The sequence below is a fragment of the Alnus glutinosa genome, chromosome 1 (genome assembly GCF_958979055.1).
Source record: "Alnus glutinosa chromosome 1, dhAlnGlut1.1, whole genome shotgun sequence".
NCBI classification, from domain to species: Eukaryota; Viridiplantae; Streptophyta; class Magnoliopsida; order Fagales; family Betulaceae; genus Alnus; species Alnus glutinosa.
In genome coordinates this window covers 42,785,659-42,801,924 of record NC_084886.1, presented here as the reverse complement: position 1 = coordinate 42,801,924, position 16,266 = coordinate 42,785,659, and the positions used below count along the sequence as shown (strand labels likewise).

At 35.0% G+C, this 16,266-nt stretch overlaps 1 non-coding gene and 1 pseudogene across 1 annotated transcript; both read left to right on the top strand.

Moving 5' to 3' along the window:
• Positions 1–1,663: 1,663 nt before the first annotated feature.
• LOC133860418 (probable transcription factor At3g04930) lies at positions 1,664–8,826 on the top strand (annotated as a pseudogene).
• A 6,865-nt stretch (positions 8,827–15,691) lies between these two features.
• On the top strand, positions 15,692–15,887 carry LOC133858960 (U2 spliceosomal RNA). Its single transcript, XR_009898633.1, has one exon. It is a non-coding gene; the product is annotated as a U2 spliceosomal RNA (small nuclear RNA).
• The last annotated feature ends 379 nt before the right edge of the window (positions 15,888–16,266 follow it).

Sequence of the window (16,266 nt, the reverse complement as noted above, 5' to 3'; positions counted from 1 at the left end):
TCTCTCTCTCTAAAGTTTGGGTATCTGAAATGAGCAAAAATATGACCCAGTTTTTTTTTTTTTCCTTAAATAGGGTCATCCCATGCAGCATGTTCTATAATTTTCTCCTAAAACCAGGTGAGAATTGATCAATTAAATCGATTGATCAATATGCCACGTGCATCGATTGATTGATAGTAACATCAAACGTTCGATGCACGTTGAACCCTAAAATTTTAAAATCTTGCTAACACATTTTGTGGAACATTTGTATATATAAAAGGAATTTATACACTTAAATAGTTTAAAATATTTAAAAAGCTTTTCATAATTTGTATACAAATATTTATTTTAAAATAATTGCTACGTATTTAAGCGATGTGTTACATAATGAATTCATCGCTGATGAGTAGTAGGGGCCGCATACACTATGAGTCCATCCGCATGGGTTACGAGCAAATTTTCAACCATAACCTTTGGGCGGAGGATACCATATATAAAACAACGTTGTTTCGAAATTTAATCCCAAAACAACGTCGTTTCAACTAGGAAAAGAGTATAAAACGAAACATTAATGCGTAATTTTCTTTCTCTCCCTCTCCACTTTCGCAACTCTCCTCCGGCCACTTCTTTCTCTAACTCTTGTGTTCTTAGTCTCTCCCTTTCTCCCTTTGGGGTGCTCTTTGTATTTTCATTTTGCAATTTACAAGTGTCTTTAGTTCAAAAATTGGATTAAGCCAATCTAAAAAATCTCATAAAGTCTATAGTTAAAACAAAGAAAAAAACAAAAACAAAAACAAAAAAGCTCAAAGTGCAAAGCAAATGTCAAAGGCGGTTAGTAAAAAAAAAAAAAAAAAACGCTTGTCCATTTACGATTATGGGTGGATTGTGAACGATCTTGACGGGTGAGTAGTTACTAAAATCTACCATCTGTATAGTGCATATTAGGATGCAAAATAAATGTATTATCGGCCCATATAGTACAGTTTACACTCTTAAAAGCATCTTCAACCATACTAGCTATTTTAGCTAATCAAAATACATATTTTTCTATTTTAGCTATTAACTTTTCAATACAAACTCTAACAGATTCTCTAGTCCACTATCTACTTTCGTTAAATATTATTTTTCAATGTTTTAAGAATAAAGATAAAAGTAAAGATATAGAGATAGAGAGCACACAACCTGATGACTCTTTCTCCAACAAGAGAATAAATAAATACATTTATTCTTATAGTGTGTTACAGTGCATAGCAATATTTAGCAAAAAATGTATTCTACCTCTAATGAACCTAATACGATGGAGATGAAAATTGGGTAATATTAGTTAAAAATACTTATTATGAGTGGTTTATTTAATCTGTTGGAGATGCTCTAATGGGTATGATCAAATGATCATAAATTTCAAAATGGAGATTTTTTTTTCCTTCTCACGTTTCTCCCTAATTAATTTTTGAACACTTGTGAAATCCCTTCATCTCATACACCTTAAGCAATTATCTGATTTACCATTCTAAAATTTTTAGTTCATGATTCAGGAATTTGGATGAAGAATTCCAAAAAATATCTAATCCGCAATTATCAAGTAGCGCATATCACAAGTCAAAGGGAATTATTATATTATTATATAAGAAGTAATGCTATAAGCCACATTTTTATCCTACAACTATCTCATAATGCTGGCATGGCGGCCCCAACTAACCATTGGGTAAGTCATTGCTAAAAAAAAAAAAAAAAAAAAGTTAATTGAGATTGGCATATCAACATTATGAGATAATTGTGTGATAAGTGTAGTTATCATTATTCTTTTATAAGTGTAGATAGAACTCTTAATTTACACAATAATAACTGTTTATTGAGATTTAACTTGACAATTGTATTTTCATTGAAGTTCAAAATTAAGATTTTTATTTCAATATATTGAAAGTTTTTGTTTGAACTTTAATAAGTTGAATTCCTAAATTATAAGTGGATAAAAGTTTTCCCCAAATAAATATTTTTTGGTAATCTAAGGGGGGGAGAATATATTTTACCCGCCGAAGTATGATTGCTTTTGCGTTTTAGCCTCCAAAATTTAAAAAGTGACATTTGAACCCCACAAACTATCAAACCGTGACAAGTTAGCTAATCCGTCAAGCTTTCCTGTCTCTTTGAACGAAATGGAAGTCACGTGCGTTACACTTGATTTTTTAACACGTAAACTATAAAAAATGCCACGGGAGATAAACTGTTAAAAAATAAAAAAATAAAAAAAGTGTTAAATACAAAATAAAAAGAAAAAGATAAGCCGATGTCGTAACCATCATCGTACCTCGGTAACCAATGATGGCTTGCTGATTGCCACCACCATGACAATCATCACAACATCCTCTATGACTTCCACTTAAATGACATTGTAACAAAGCCGAGTAGAAAATACCTCATCCCCTACCCATCGACGACTCGTGCAGGTTGCTCCAGCAATTGTGGATCGACGAGGACGAGATAGAGCTCCTAAAGGGCTTCTTAACTGCACAATGTTACAGGGCTCCACGCACTAAGACGACACCGCTTTGTTCTATGACTAGATCAAGTCCAAGCACCAACTCAACTACAACAAGAACCATCTCATCGAGAAGCTTTGTTATTTGAATATGTAACGTTCAAGATGTTAATTAAGTGTTAAAAACATGAGTTAGAGTAATTAAGTGATTAATTATGTAAATTGAGGAAGAAAAACACTTAGAAAACGTTTAGAATTGATTTTCTAAACTGTGTGTCTGGACGAACCCATTCTGATGTCCGGACGAGCTTGGCATAAACTTTGTGTCTGCTGCTGTTTCCGGACAGGCTTGTGGACGGGATTTCCAATGAGTCCCTGTTTCTTTGCATGTCCAGAAGACCATTTCCTGTTCGAACAGGCCTTCCAGAAAGTTCATATGTGTGATTTCACACACGCGTGTCCGAATGGGCCATTTATGTATTTGGACAAGCCACGTTTTAAAATACCAACGAGCTCATTTCAACTCATTTTCTCCTCTCTCTCTCTCTCTCTCTCTCTCTCTCTCTCTCTCCCTCACACACACGCACACACGCGCACGCATTTCCTCTCCTATTTTTTTAGGGTTTTGACCCAAAACCCTTGATTGCAGTAGATTGAAGCTTCCAAACTCAAATCCGACACCGGAACGTGATCATTGCTACAAGATCTACGTTTTTACCAATCGTTTTGAAGTAACTCCAAAAATCCTAATTCCTCTATATTTTGTGTTGATTTTTTAGAGTTTGAGTTTGATTTCTCAATTTTTTTTAGGTATTGTGTATTTTGAAGTGTTCTACACAATCTTCAAGCATTGAGTTTCACTTTTGGTAAAAAATCAAAGTAAAACCCAGAACCCTAGATTTTTCTAAGTGTTGTAAAATTAGCAATTTGTGTGTCTAACCATAAGATAATCTTATGAGTTATTATTATTAGTTAATGGGATGTCAAATGGAGCCCTAAAAATTAATGGGTTTTCCATAGGTCTTAATTCTCGAGCAATTCAAGAGCTACGTAGGAATTTAGATTAGAAAATATTGTGTTAGTATTAATTGTCATCACAATCTATTGTACAATGATACATTGCATAGCTTACAATGAAGATTTCTTCATAACCAATTGTCAAGCAACCTAGATGAGTATTTACCTCACTAAGAAAAGATACTAAGTTTTATAGTTTTATAATAGGGATAATTGCACAGTTGGTCCCTGTGGTATGCCATAATTATTTTTCGAGATAATTACATTTTCCCCCATGAACTACCAACTCGACCAAAATAGAGCATTCAACTACCAAAGTTACTCGTTTTCCTCCCTTTCGTCAGTCAGAGGGGTTCAATCCAACGGTCAACACGTCACGTGCGTTTTTAATGTATTTTCTCCCTATTTTACCCTCATCTTCCTCGGTCCTCTCCCTCTCTCTTATCTCTTTTTTTCATTTATCTCTCAGGCGCACATGCTCTTTTACCCTGAACGCCATGGACTCTGACTCCCCCAACCCCAGCTTCTCCGATCTCAACCCAACCAAAAGACTCCTTCATGACACTAGCGTAGGTTGTTGTGTCACCCGAGTGAGTAAACCTCATCAAGAACTCCACCGAGACATCACTCAACAAAGCAATAACTAGGATCAGCAAAAAACCAGGAATAACACCGAGGACCTTAAGCGTGGCCAGAATGGACATGATGCTGGCGCCAATTGTGCTCGTTGACACGTTGAACACCGTCCCACATACTGATGCATGCCTCAGCGCAGGTTTGTGCTCCGATAGAAGTGGCACGTGTAGTTTGGCTGCCGAGACATGTCAACGATGAGTTCTCACTTCTCGGCTAGCTAGGAATAGTTTTGATTGAGCTTCTAATTGTCTTCATGTACATGATGATGCATTCAATATATAAATAGAGAATGGTGGGTTGGTCCATGCAGTTTACCAAAATATCATTGTTAAAGGGGAATACAATTGGTTAAAGTAGTTAAAAGGAAGGCTAAGATGGGAATTAATGTTGATAGAATTATGGTTTTGAATGATAACAGGACAGCTTGTAGTGGCTTGAATAATGTTGTGTGGTTTGTGGAGGATGACATACGAAGACAGCCATGAAAGATGTAAAAAATAGACTCAAAAAGTGTACGGGGACGAGAAAGTGGGTATGAACTATAAGATATTAAACATTGTGAGATCGATATTCAGCAGGATTTTAGATACCATTCCAAAGCTTTGACGAAGTGCAAGAAGTTTTCGCTTGATTGATTGAGAAGCAGTGTTCCTGTTCATATTTTCAAAAGTAGAACCTGAGTTAACTTAACAGGGAAAAGAATCAAATGCATTTCAAGGAATCCCTCCATGATTTAGTAATAGAGTAAGCCAATCTTACTTTAATTTCTGCCAATAATAACTCGAATAGCATTATGCATTATTGTGCGTGCAAGGTCCTCAAGAAAGTCACGTAAGGCAGCATTAAACATGGAGCGTATTATTAGGCAAGGGTTCAAACTTTGTTGACTATGTTTGCCTCTGTTCGTGGTGCTCAAAACAGAGGCAAACAGAGTTTTTTTTTTTTTTACTCTGTGTTTGTAGGATGAACTGTAAAGGAGAGAGGAACTAAGGTTCTGGAGATTGGATTTTTTCCTTTGATTTGTGAATCTGTGATTAATTCAATCACATATTTAAACTGAAGATCTGTATTACAAGTATTCCATATAGGGGCCACTGTTTCGAGGAATATCAGGTGGAGAAAAGAAGAGGGTGAGCATAGGTCAGGAAATGCTAATTAATCCAAGCTTACTATTGCTAAATGAGCCAACCTCAGGTTTGGACTCAACCACAGCTCAACGGATCCTGAACACACTCAAACGGCTTGCCGGTGGTGGTAGAACCATCGTCACTACTATTCATCAGCCCTCCAACAGGCTCTACCACATGTTTGATAAGGTTATCTTGCTCTCCGAGAGCTGCCCCATCTATTATGGTCATGCTTCTTCAAGCCTTGGAATATTTCTCCTCAATCAGCTTCACCACATCCATGACCGTCAATCCTGCTGATCTCTTGCTTGATCTTGCTAATGGTAATTTCAAGGTTTTACTCCTTGGAAAAAATGCTAGGAAGAGCTATAAAGAGGAATTGGGGTAGCTGCTTTTTTATTGAATTATTCTCTTTAGTATCCTTTACATGGGATGGAGATATCACTTGGCTTGCAGGAAGATCTATTCCCACTTTCCCTCCTCCTTCTCCTCTCTAGTTGTCTCTTTCTCTCGCTCTTTGATCACATAACACACGTGAATGCCTGGAAGGCAAGTTAAATGCTCGTGTAGGGGGAGGAGGAGGTTTAATGGTTTAATCCCCAACGAAATAGCCCATGCGCCTGCGATAAATGAAAAAAAGAGATAAAGGAGAAGGAGAGGGAGAGGGAGAGGGAGAGGACTGAGGAAGATGAGGGTAAAATAGGGAGAAAATATATTAAAAACGCACGTGACTCGCACATGACGCGTTAATTGTTGGATTTAACCCTTCTAACTGACGGAAGGGGGAAAAAGAGTAACTTTGGTAGTTGGATGCTCTATTTTGATCGAGTTGGTAGTTCATGGGGGATTTGTGCAAAAGTTGGTAGTTCATGGGGGAAAAAGATAATTACCCATTAGTTTTCACTCCCTATGGTTTAAAAAGTTCATGGGATGTCCTTGTGGTTAATAATAATTACAAATCGATCTCTGGAATCAAATTCCGTTAAAAATTTTAACAGATTCTGTCAAATGCCACGTCAGCACCACGTGTCGCCAATAAGATGGCGACACGTGTCCATCTTAATAAAAAAAATAAATAAATATACTTTTTTTTAAAATAAAAAAGAAAACAAAAAGAAAAAAGGGAAGCCAAGGGGTGGCCGCGCGCCACCCCTTGGCTTCCCTTTTTTCTTTTTTCTTTTTTGTTTTTTGTTTTTTGTTTTTTGTTTTTTGTTTTTTTCTTTTTTAAAAAATTAAGTATATTTATTTATTTATTAATAAATTTATATTTTTTTATTAAGATTGACACGTGTCGCCATCTTATTGGCGACACGTGGTGCTGACGTGGCATTTTACGGAATCTGTTAAAATTTTTAACGGAATTTGACTTTAGGGATCAATTTGTAATTATTGCTAACCACAAGAACCTCCCATGAACTTTTTAAACTATAGGGAGTGAAAAATAATTATGGCATACCACAGGGACCAATGGTGCAATTATCCCTTTATAATATGCAAAATGCTATATTTACTTAAACTCGAGCCAATGATATTTTGAGACGATATATGCTTGTGATTGATATATGTCTTTAAACGATTTTAAATGAGTTGAGAATTGTGTTTTCATGATGTATTTGAAAGATAGAGAAGCATACAAAGTTATATGATGCATATGTGTATGATAGCATGATCATGATGAGTATGAGATGTGATAAGCATGAGCATAGAACGAAATCATTAACGCTAAATGGAAGACCAAGGTTGAAAGATATTTTGGAAGAGCAAGTGTAAGACCAGTGTGTGTAAAGCCCCACGGCATCAGAAACAAGACCGGAGGTTCAAGTCCCACAGCACATAGCAATCAGAGCAAGTGTAAGACCAGTGAGTATAAAGCCCACGACATCAGCAACAGAAAACAAAGAAAATAGATGTATGGCAAGCATGACATGATGTGTGACATGATTTACGTTTTAAGATGTTTTCATAGCTAGATATACCAGTATGCCTATGAATTTGAATGGGACATAATATATTTATACAGTTACAGCTAGATTGCATAGATGATTTTAATGGAATTCCATACTAGACATACTAATACGCCTATGACTTTAAATGGAACATAGCGTATGTATATAGTTACGGCTAGAGTGCATATGATGTTTTATATGACATTAAGCTTAATTATGCTTAGATACATGTATTTTCCGAATGTTTGGAAATGCTCGTATCTTTGCATAGCTAGGTTATGATGCTACTTATTTTCTACTTAGACGTACCCGTATGCTTGTTATTTTCCAAAGGTTTAGAAAACTTGTATACGAATATGGCTTAGTCATATGTTATATGTATAAATGAGTGTATAAGTAGTAAGATTCCTTATGGATACAAAGTGCCTGTGTTTACCATATTGCCTACGAAACTTTTAAAGAATGATTCCCACTAATAGTAACTATTATAGTAAGCTTAAGGTAGAAAAGAAAAGACTTGGCTCATTGTGGAAACTTAGTGAGTTTTATACTGCTTAGTTTGTGGACTCACATTTTCACCTATGCGGATGTGGCTATCATCATGACGGTGTAGATATTGATGCTTTGGCTGCAAGTATCACTGATGTTGACGATGACCCGGTGGCGTTGTACTTGGGATACTACGACTGAGGCTCTTCACATTTAGTCATGTGTGTCGGACTCTGATAGTCTATATTTTTGTACAGACATTTTGTATATGGCTTGTGTCGCACGTGACACTTATTTTGTGTAACCATTCTTAATGTAAATAATATTTGATTTAAGCCTTAAACAGATAGAGAAATATATGGCTCTGATGTTGTATTTACACTTTTGAGTTAATGAATTTAGTTTTGCTGCTACAGGTTTATATATGATATATTATGCATATGATATGAGATGTATTAGGTTGATATTGACTTAATGACTAATCATCATGTCACTGTGATGATTTTGTTTTGTAAAAAAAAAAAGAAAAGATCGCCACAAAAAACGTATCACTACGTCCTCAACAAGATCATTGCCAAGAAGGACTTTTCCTTCAAGAGCCCCCACAACCAGGCCACCTTTGAATTCTCCCACAAGATCTGGAGTAATGTCGACCATGCCACTGAACACCTCGCTGTCGATGACGGAGATCCCAACCTTAGAAACCCTAACTTTACTGATGAAATAGGCGAGAAGAAGTCGACTTCAAAGTCAAGGTCACACAAGTGGCCCTGATCAATGACTTCAACAAAGAGAAGTGAATTTTGTCATAAGCAAATAACAAAACTAATAGCAATGGCAACACCAATACCAATACTAGTAATTTGGGTGGTATGATTGAAGAGACGGTGAAGAGTTGCTTGTCATCTTTGTTCAAGGAGCTGTTGAGCAATGCAATGGGCATTGGGAAGAGTAATTGAAATTGGCTTTGGGGGATTGAGAATCAATGCGATGTTAATGAATGTGATGTCATTGAGTTTCAAATGAGAGGAAGGGGTGGCAGTGGAGGAAGGAGCATATACTAGAGCTAGAGGTCTACGTGAAGCGGTTGGAGTTTGTGTAGGATTAGATTCGAATGGCGTTGGAGGAGTTGTGGTCCATAGGATGGTGATCCAAAGGGGTAGCTCGACAACCCCAGAACTTTTCACTTTTCTCCTTTTTTTTTTTTTTTTTTTTTTTTTTTTTTTTTTTTTGGAGAACTTCGCTTAAGGGTACCGAACTTTTACACTTTTTGAAAGAAGATACCTGAACTTCAAACCGTCTCAATTTAAGATATTCATTTTTTGAAAAGTCTCAATTAGGCGTCCTCCATTAGGATTTTCTGTTAAATCCTATAAAACTTGCCAAAATACCCTACCTTTTTTTTAGGAAAAAAAAAAAAGAAAAAGAAAATTGCTAGGATTTAGGTGTTTGTTAGAATTTAACAAAATTTGCAAAAATACTCATGCATGAATCTTTGAAAAATTTTATAATTTTTTTTAAAAAATAAAATAAACATAGGGGCATTTTGAAAATTTTGATATGATTTAATGGAAAATCCTAACAGATGACCCTTAATTGAGACTTTCCAGAAAATGGATACCCTAAATTGAGACGGTTTAAAGTTCAGGTATCTTCTTTAAAAATTGATGAAAGTTCGATACCCTTAAGTGAAGTTATATTTCTTTATTTCTTTCTTTTTCTTTTTCTGCTTTTGTTTTTTTTTTTTTTTTTTTTTACACTTTATCCTCAACAATTTTTAGGAGTTTAGGGGTAGAAAATCACGTGCCACGTAGTGACTTCCATTCCGTCCAAAAAGAAGGAAAAAAAAAATTAATGTATGGGCTAAATTATCACAATTTGGTAGTTTGTGGGGTTTGAATGTAACAACATGCCCAGATGCACCGATACAATATAATATAATGGCGCGCGCAGAGCAGCGCCTAAAGTTGAACCTATGTTGAACCTATAAAACCTTACATATCATTGCCAAATCAATCTGGCTAAACCTGAAATATAAATTTATCTTAGCATCACATCAGAGACAGTAGTCTTGCAGTGGAATACCTATTTTTTTCTTTCATCCAAAGACATCTCAGAATGTACATAACACAATCAGAGCTAATAAGAGACATCTATCTTGTTAAATGATTCATTGTTTTATTACAAAATAAAACAGCCTAAACACAAGTGCCACATGCGGCACGATCCCAAAAACTACATCATAAGTGTGTATATGTTACAAAAATGATCTACATAAAAGAATGACTAAAATGTTAGTCAAACAATCACAAGGCATCCAATGACCTCATCCATAATAATAGCATAAGAACAAGACTACAGGGTCATCCTCATCTTCTTCCTTATTACCTGTAACAACAGCGTCTATGCGATTGTGGGGTTAACCACAATAACACAGGCAGATATATGAGTCCACATTTCTCAGCAACATAAGAACTTACTAACTTTAGAACAATAAGCCGTTTTTAAGTTTCTACTAGAGTTTACAATAATAGCTCTGCTGGGTTTTATGTTTCATTAAAGCAAATCATAACTAATAAAGTAACAATGCTGAGAAATTACTCTTTCACATATTACCTTAGTTATGAAAATATAACATATAATTCAACTATACACATATTACATGCATTATACATCCTCGAGCGGAACACTATTATATGTGCACATCTAAGCAAGAACAATTCATAAACATTAATTTCTATCTCATGAAAACCATTTCATAATATATTAACACAAAACATATGCAATGCCTTCATTTATTATTCTTATTCTTTCTCGTTGTGTTTATTTCTTTTCTCACATAACGGCTCGTACTCCCTTTGGCTTTTCAGAGACCCGTACTCATCTGCGTTTACGGCTGATGGGGCCCGTACTCCTCACGATTATCTTTCTCACTTTTATTATAGTACTAGGGCCTATACTCCATAGTTTGGAGTTCGTGCACCCGACATTAATATTAAGTTAACAACATTGTGGCCTGTACTCCACACATGTTGGGGTTCGTAGTCCCAATACATTAGTCTCTTATTCTCGTCTTCGTAGTCTTAACTCGCTGTTTTGCGTTAATGTTTCATCATCATTTCTTATCACATTCTCATCATACAATATATTCACATTTCAACAATCATATGCAACATCATGCCATTTATCAAAAGAAATCATTATTTGCTTTCACAATCATACCATATTAAACATATTTTCTTTAACTCATTTTTGACACATCTCATAACACATAAAAGCCATCAAACCACAATATGATCATATTGTCTAACAAAATATCCAGCTCAATATCACATATAATTGTCACCATTTTAAAAACACTTCAAATCCATTATCTTTTCAATAAGCATTTAAATCCTTAAAGCATTTTAAAATGGTAGTATCGTTCCCAGTAGGTAATTATACTTACAAATACGCAACGTTTGAGAAGGTATCCCCCAACTCAAGCACAACTGCAATGTAATACTGTACCAAACATTAAACTCATATTTATAACACCCTTCTAATCCCAGTGTGACCTTTAGAACCTAAACCCAACATAAATCAATTATCCACAAAACCCATGGAAATTTAAGGTTAATCAATACATTAAGTGCCATTAACCCAACTAAACAATAATCCTAATGTTTAAACACCAAAAACTTCAAATTAACTAAAACTATAAAAATTGGGGGTTCATACCTACACTTCAATAATTTCGAAATTAAAGTTTATACCCACCAACTAAACAACCAAAATCTTGAATATCATGTAGGGATTCATTACACACAAGAAGCCCATGCCAATTTCAAGAATTTAACTTTATACCCAAAATTTGACTTAGAGAAAAATTAGGGTTTCAAAGTTATCTCAAAATAATTGGTAGATTGGAAGTTCTAACACAATAATCATTACCCAAATCTCAAAAACGATGTAGGATTTGATTTGAAACAAGGCCCAACCCAAACCTATAGCACACGTGAAAGAGAGAGAGGTTAAGAGAGTGATTTTCTCAATGCCACTGCCGTATACAACACTCCATGGGTAATATATTGAGCTCAAAAACTCTTCCTAAGCAACCACAAGTTCATGTGAAGATGAGAAGAGAAGAGAGAAAGTGAAAGAGATGAAGAACTTACTGTGCTAACTCTTGAAAAACCTCATTGTGCTTTGCCTTTAACAATAAATCAAAGCCCCAACTCGTGCCATAGCTCCCATGACTCATGATGAGTGGCAAAAAGTGTATATTTGGACCCCTTAATTTACATTAGTTAAACCTTTAGCTTTGTTACTTTCTGATGTTTTGGTTAGTTTTAGTGTTTTTGCGTTTTGCAGGGCAATAAGAGAAAAATGACAATTTTCAAGGCAAAAATACATAGAAAAACTGGATTTTCTGAAGTGCTGAAAAAGTAGATCGATCGATTTTAAAATCGATCGATCGAATTTATGCGGAGCTAGAATTTTAGAAACCCTAGCTAACTCTATAAATACTATTCTTTTCTCATTTTTAGAGAGAGAGCCACGGAGGAGGCCGCTTAGGAGTGCCCTAGGGGCCGATTTCACTATATCTTAGGGTTTTTTGGTCGATTTTGACCTAGAACTTCAATCTTTTGTAAGTTTATTCGTTTTTAATGCATTCTTGTAGTTTATTTATACTTTCTTTGTTCATGTCTAGCTAATACTTTCATCTAGGGTTGAGGATGAAACCTCACCAGTGAATAAAAACTGAGTTTCATGCTATTTGAGTTTATGGGCTTGATTTCTCATTGTTCTATTTCGGTTTTTGAGATTATTTTTGGATATCTCTTGTGATTTCCGGATATAAGTGATGATTTGATATAGTTTCATTAAATTGATGGCTTGGATTTTCATGTATGTTGGATATTCATTGTGTTTCATTCTATGGATACATTTGATGATTTAGTTGAAACTAGATATCTTTTGTGATTTGTGGAAGAATGGATTCATTGAATGATTTAAACTATTTTTGAAGCAAAAGTAGAACATACCTAAGATTTGCATTTGAAAACCTTAAAATATGTGTGATGAGCGTGAGATTAGGTTGTTGTGATTTGGTGAGTGTGGATTCCAAAACCCTAGACCCCTTTATTTTCATTATTTTTGTTTATGTTTTCTTTTGTTAAAAATCCCTAAATTTGGAACTATGTTAAAATATGATTAGTTTGAATAGAGATTAATTTTCACAACTCAATTCCCTATGGGATCGACCTCGCACTTGCATAACACTATATTGCAAAACGATTCGTGCACTTGCGAGTATTATAATTTGCACAACAACTCACGTGTTGATGAGAGAAGGGAGAGGAGCAAGAGAGAAGAGGGAAAAATGGGGCTGGCCATGTGAAATAAAGAGATACATGAGAGTGTGTTTTGTGTGTTTCAAGTGGGATTAGGCTTAGGTGATGTAGCTTTTTCAATGGTCGAGATATAGTTTTAAGTATTTTATAAAAAAAGAAAGAAAAAATGAAGTTATATCTTAACTATTAAAAAAATTATTGCACCTATGCAGTAGTTTTTTTTTACAGTACCTAAGCCAATCTCTTTCAAGTGAGGAGGCTAAACAAACTGAATTAGGGAAGTGTGGTGCGTGAGTCAAGAGGAGAGAATAAGAGGATTTATGTGAAAATTCCAAAAATACCCTCCTAGCTTAAGTGAGAACATGGGCATGAAGTGGGTTTTAGTATTAACTCATGATTTGAGCTTAATAATGCCATTTTTATTTTCTTTTATTGGGCTACCATTTACTGGTCCTTTTGGGTGTTGGATTTTTGAAATCATAATTGAATTCTTATTTGGTTTGCGAATTTCAAGGTAAAGAAAATGTGTTTGGGTGATGAGTATAATTTAAATTCTTTTTGAAATTGTGTTTGAGTGTTAGATTTTTGAGATTGAAAAGTAGTGTTTTTTAATGGTAGGAAATGATTGGAGGTATGAAAAGTTGTGTATAATTGGTGTTATGAAAAGTAGTGTGGAATAATTATTATTTATTATATAAAAAAAATTATTATTTAATGTAAAGAATTATTAGTTGGGTGTTGATGGATGTACCTGCGTCAGATTAGGTGGGATCCACTAAGAAAATAGTTTGTTTTTTAAAAAAGCTTAATTTCCGAGTTGGATTTACGGGTTGGATTCTAAAACCCGGTTTCCGGAAAAAACCTGAAGAGAATTCTTATTCTCTTTCTTTCCCAAACGCATCATACAAGTACACAAGATAAAAATAAAACACTTTGTTTTATTTTACCACACTAAATAAACTTATTTTTATTTAATCATTACAAACCCATCAAATAAATTTATGGGTATTACATCGAATGTTTCTTTTTAAACTCTGGACACTAAAACGCAAAAGTGGTAATACTTTGGGGGTAGAATGTAGTTTTTCCAAAAAGGTAATAATAATACCTATGTTTCCATCTATATATGGTTTTACAAGTATAGTTCATTTAATAATCGCTCGATTATTTATTAGCAAATAACAACATCACTGAATTGATTAACATTCTACATAAAACCCTTCCCAATCCAACCATTTTCAATACCAAACCCTTATTTCATATCACAAACACCAATTTAACCAACACACAACCTCAAAACACTCTTCACAATACTAAAAAACAACTTTAAATCAAAACCCTAATTTTCATTTTACTCATTTTCTCCAAATCAACAAATCAACAAAACAACAATAACAATCAAAATATAAACATTCAATTAACATTACTACAACCAAACTCCAAAATCACAAACCCTAAAAGTCAAACACCCCCAAATAACTAAACCCCAACTTCAATCTTCGTACCAAAACCTCAAAACATCAACAATCACATAAAACCTTTCCCAAACACCATCTAACCAAAGTCTCAACAACAATACTCAAAACTTACGAAGTCCATCGATGGAAATTAGTTAGAAAGTTACCTTTTTGAGTTTCTCCTCTTAATAAGCTTGCTCCAAGCTCTCTTCCTCCCCCTCTAAGTTCTTTCTCTCTCTCTAGAAACAAAGACGAAGGAAGAAAATAGCTTCTTACTTCATTTTTTTTTCCCACGTTTTAAACTTTGAATACACGTTATTGTTAAAAGCGGTCCCATTTGAACAAAATTTTATGTTGTTTGAACATAATGCGTCAAACCACATTAAATGCGTGTCAAATCTCACTTAACTCACATGCGTGAAGATCTGGGTCGTTGATCTTCACCTACCACTCTCGTGCAGTGACGCATGGACATACGATCTCGTTGAAATGAGGCACTTTGCAGTTCGAACACGCTCAACCCAACTTAGTTCCACATGGAGATTCTGTCTCGTTCGAACACGATCCGATTTTGTTTGAATGCAACCTCCCAGATTTGACCATTTAAAGCTTATTAACTTCAAATTTTCTCCCATTTTGGTTAAATGCCTACAAGCCTTACTGTGCTTAGTCTATTTTCAAAAAAACATGTATTTAGTTCATTGTTTTACTTACAAAATCCTAATTCATATTTTCCCTTAACATTATACATTCAAACTGCACCTTTTGGGCAAAGTGCTCCGAAGGGGTGAGGTATGTAACATGTATGATATGGGTAGTGTTAGGCTGAACGGTTGTAACCCATTTTTCATTGTTAGGTTAGTTGATTAGTTAGACCTATTTCAGTAGTTTGTTAGATTTTAGTTCAATGGTATAAATCTCTATAAGTGTATTGTAGAAGTTGTCATTAAAGAATATATATATAATATTCTTCTTCGACTATGCCGAATCAATCATCCCTTTCATGTATACAATTCCACAAACATCTTTCTACAACCTAAATCACATCAATTTCAAACGAAAAGGCCAAGTGAAAAAGAAACAGCATGCATGGAGACACGTACGGCCGGAAAGAAGCGTCCTGCTCATGTTGGTCTTAAGTCGCAAGTCCCACACCGTGAAAGAGAGAGGAGGGGAAAGAGAAGGTGGACTATAGAAGAAAGAATCAGACTCCGGACTAAGCATACCTTTCTCGGCCTTTTGGCTAAGATCAAGTGTAGTATCTGTTCTTATCAGTTTAATATCTGATACGTGGCCCATCGGGCCACACGATATTAAATTAATTTTTTAGGGGGTAGAGCCCACCACAGTAGCTTGCTATTGGGGTTCTCGAGCGTCGCCCGTGCGTTGCACTGTAGCACGGGCCTGGCGCACCCCATCCAAAGCTAGTAAGTATTTGGACTTAGCATTTTATTCGACAACAAACTGCCTTTTTATTTTTATTTTTTATTTTTGTCAACTACTCTTTTATCTAGCAAGGAATCTGAAATGAAAGGATAACAAGTTCAACAGGAGGATTATTAGGCACAAAGTTTAGTCATTATGTCCAACAAAGCTAGAGGAGAGATTAAAGAATCAACTATCCACAAGTTTATGGTATATGGTTAAAAGCTATTTGTTATTGAAATTCCAATTAATTATACACAGTGTAGATCAAACATAGAAGCTGAAAATTTGTTTGAAAACATGGCAGCCATAAAAGAACTTGACTTGCCGTACAATTTGTCTTTATTAGCCAATGGCATGAAAGGATTACAG